Genomic DNA, 4,448 nt, shown 5'->3' with positions numbered 1-4,448 from the left:
GTAAAGAGCCCTATGCTGTATTAAATTTGAAAAAATCTGACATTATGTAGGACTTTTTGTCTATATTCTAAAGGTGATTAAATGCTGTGCATGAGCAGAGAAACAAACACCTGTTGTGTTGTATTTTTACAGAAAACGCATGTGATGTTTAAGCGGTATAAGGCACACCATTTTTTCATACAGTGTATGGAAATCTCTATGTAAAAGCAAATGGTTAATTCCAAATATACTGATGGAAAAAAATAAATGCAACATTTTCTGGAATGAGAACACTATAGTTAAAGCTTATGTACTTTCACAAAAAGCCCTCTGACCAGCAATACAGCTTGCGCAGTGAGGCATTGCAACTTGCCAATCACAGAAAGTTCGTTAGGTGCTCTTTTACCCAACGAGATCCAGGTGGAACAATGCCTGATCAGGTCACCTTTAAAAAGGCCTTCATTAAAAGCTTAGGTCACTGCAAGAAAAAGGCCACACTCAGTCAGTTTTCTGTGCATTCCATAATGCCTTGAATGTCACCAGAAGCAAGGGAGAGGGCCATTGGCATGCTGCAGGTAGACATGTCATGTGCCAGCTTTGCCAGACACTATGGAGTAAGCCACTCCACTGTGTCCTGACTGCAGAGAAGGTTTCAGCAGACTGGCAGGACAGATGACTGTCCAAGATCCGGTCTCCCTTGAGTGACCACACCAGAGCAGGACCAACACATCAGACTGGTCCATCTGAGAGACCGTTTCAGATCTAACACCAGATCTGCAGTTTCTCCTCTTATGTGAGATTTGAAATATCCTAGCTAGCAGCTTATTAATAACATCCCTCATTTCCTTAAGGATGACTGGGGAAACACCTTCAGGCCCTGGTGATTTATTAGTTTTGATGGAGCTCTATTAATACAGATACATTAATACGTAATTAAGATATATTAATACAGTCTACTATCTGTGCGAAATATTTATTTGGCATGCTATTTCTTTATTAATAATCTTCTATTATGAATTCCCTATTAATCTTGTGAATTCTTTACTTCAGCTTTTACATATCCTTTACTGTTGTACTGAATAAAATGCTTTGCATTATGTTTTTCAGTTTATTTTTCTATCTTGCTCTTGGGGATTCAATTATTCCAGATACATAACTTCTATTCGAATAAATCCACAGATTGCAAACTCTGTCTGATTGCACCATAGCCTGCTTTATAGTCTTTCAGTAATAGAATGTGTGCTTATGTCTGCATTAGGTCGTCTATAGCATACTTCTTTTGTTATACCATTAGAATTTTAATTTTGCAGTTTAACCCACACAGATTCTGAAGTGCCTGTACCCTCTTTGGTTCTCTGACTTGCAGGATATTATTGATATTTAGTCCATTCCCAACACCCCTTCTACCCAACCTGTTTTTCTAAAAATCTTAGCTATTAACAGTATGATAAAATATGCACTCATTAATTTCCCCTGTTGATCAAAGCACACTGAATGTTTTGTTGTTGGAGGGGGTAGTGGTTAGAACTCAAAAAGGGAGGGTTGTAGTTTCATATTCTGAGTAGAGCACCAATGTTGCATCCTTGAGTAAGATTCTTTGCTTTTGTACAATACACAGATGTATGAATAGGTATAAATGCAAATCACTTTGGGTAAAAGCAATAGCCACATAAGTTAATAAATGTTTGTTGGATAACATAATTGGTAGGCAAGTGAACTGGCTGGCAACGTAGGAAGAGCAGAAGAGAGGCCCAGTCAAGGAGTGGTTTGGGGTAGTTATATGGCTGTAGTTCTAGGGGTAGGTAGGGAGGGGAGCACCAGGTGCTATCAGTGTGTTGCCTATGCTTGGCCATATGCTGATGGTCAACCTGGTTGCATGGATTATGCAGACAGTGAAACGGATTGGTTGTGCAGGCTGTAGTGGTCTTGGTTTCATGTAGGTAGAGATGGAGCACAGCCTGCAAGTTGTTGGTGGTGGGGGAGTGGACAAGGGACATTGAAACTGGTGAAGTGGTGGGCCTCCCAAGAACCAGACCAAACTCTGGTGAAGATCTAACTGGGTCCCATCCCCAAAGTACAGGATGCAAGCCTTCCGGTTCATGTTTGAGCCTTCCAGCTCATTCTGAAGAAATCCCCTTTGTTCACTTTTGCAATGCCTTTGAGGATTTTTAAAACCTGCATTACACCTTCAAAAAAGTTTCTGTTCAAGTCTAAAAAGATTCAGTTCCTTCCTTCTGTCAGTGTAGGACATTCCCCTATTAAGTTATTAACCACCTGTCTGGGCAGCATTAACTTTTCTAGAATGAGGTGACCAAAATTTTACACAATATTCTATTACTAGCATGACTAGTGTTATTGTAACATAACATCTCTAGATTTAACATCTACATTTTTAGCTATATACAGTAGTTTAACGTTGATTGCCTTTCTAATAACTCCCCTACATGTCCAATAGATAGAAATGATGTGTTAACATAAACACCTAAGTCCTTTTCATATATAGCTTGGTGTTTTCCATTTTGTATCTGTAGTTTGTTTTTCTACATGCAACCCCTGCGCTTGTCTGTATTAAATAACAATTTATGTTTGCTCAGTTTTTTTTTCGTCTTTTGGAATTCATCTGCTGATTCTTCAGTGTTTGCTAATCCTCCTAATTTGGTATCATCTGCAAACTTGACTCGTTTATTAACAACACCAAAATGATCATTGATAACAGTTAAGAAGAGTAGTGGTCTTAGTATCCCTCTTGATACTCCAGTCACATACTCCATCACACCTCCCCAATTCGAATATTTACCCCTTTTCTGTATCTGTTTTGTATTTAATTGCATTTACACTGAAAGATCAGCTGTCCAACATTGTAATCATTCCTGATGTCATTTCCCTAAAGATGAAAAACACTATAAATATTACAGTATACTGTATTACTGCATTTTTGCGCGGGGGTCCCAACCTCCTCTTCCTGTGGCCACTGGCCTGGCTCTGAGCAAAGTGGGTTACCCAGATTTTGTAATGGAACAGTTCTTTCCGGACCCTATGCGGACGACACAATCCAGGGTAAAGTGAGAAAACACGGGGAAAAAAGGCATGTGGGAGTCGGGAATGAAAACAGGGGGAGTGTCAATGGTGCGCTGGTGTCCGGGGGAGGTGTGGCCGAGGCAAACAATCCTGAAGAAAGTCCAAGGGGGTATCCAAACGGAGGCAAAAGTCCAAAACTGGGCGGTCCATCCAAGACTGACGATTTAAAACGGGAACCGGGTCGGAACCGGCAGGGGGAACGGGAACAGGAACAGGAACAGGAACTTAAACCATAACGGGACCAGGCGCTTCCAGGTCCCGGACTCGCCTGGTACGGAAACCAGAGCAGAGCCCGGATTATTGTCAGTGTCTGGCTTTTAAGGGGGGCTGGAAGGAGGCTGGAACAGGGGGCAGGTGCACAAAATCAGGTCCGAAGTGAAAGAGCCGGAGCGCCCTTAAGGGGGAGGGACTACAATCATGACAGATTTATAACAAATATTTCTGTAATTTTTGGGTGACATTATTACCTGAATGCCTAACACCAAGCAATTTGAGAATTAATCTTTTATCATCTTTTATGGGGAACTTTATCGAAAAAGTACTGAAAATCCGGGTATACCTTATCTTGTGCTCTGTGTGTATCCATTGCTGTCTTCGCTTGTTCAAAAATGTCTAAGAAGTTGGTTAATGAAGACATACATTTTTTCTACATTCATGTTGACAATTTCCAAAGACGTTATTAGAGGATAGGTTATCCTCTAGTTTAGTTCTAATAATTGTTTCCATAACTTTACATGTAACTGAAGTCAGACTTATGAGTATGTAATTATTTACTATAATCCTGCATTGAAAAGATTAACTTTTGTTTTTTGTAATGTTCTGTAAATGTTTATTTTGAAGAATTGTTTGTATTCTTAGTGATTTGTCCTGTAATTGGAAATAGTCTAGGTACCACTATACATTTTTAGGAAAATTGTTTAAAATATTTGGTTTGCCTTGAAAAGACAAGGCCATCATTAAAATGTCTGCATTTTGCAGTGAATTGAGCTGTAAAAGAACTAGTGTTTATTTTCATCTCCTCCTTTGAATTGTCAGTTCTTGTATTTATTTCAAATACACATAATTCTGTTGTGGAAGTGTTTTCTGTACATTTTGAAATGCTAATTTTATGTTTAGTGTCATACTTTTATATTTGCACTGCACACATGAATATATGTGCTTTCACTTTTTATCAAAGTATATGGTGTGCTGCTGCACAGTCCCACTTTCATACTATTACATTATTTTGTCATTTATATTATTTGACACCTCTGAAATATAAGAAAATATAAGCAAATCCTATTTGATTGATTTTATGCAATTATTCTACATTTTACAGGCTATTGACGTCTAAGCCACCTACAGATTTGAACATTTTCATTATCATTTTAGCATGCTGCACCTCGAATCTC

The sequence above is a fragment of the Atractosteus spatula genome, chromosome 2 (assembly GCF_055471065.1).
Source record: "Atractosteus spatula isolate fAtrSpa1 chromosome 2, fAtrSpa1.hap1, whole genome shotgun sequence".
Taxonomy (NCBI): Eukaryota; Metazoa; Chordata; class Actinopteri; order Semionotiformes; family Lepisosteidae; genus Atractosteus; species Atractosteus spatula.
This window is presented reverse-complemented; position numbering follows the sequence as displayed.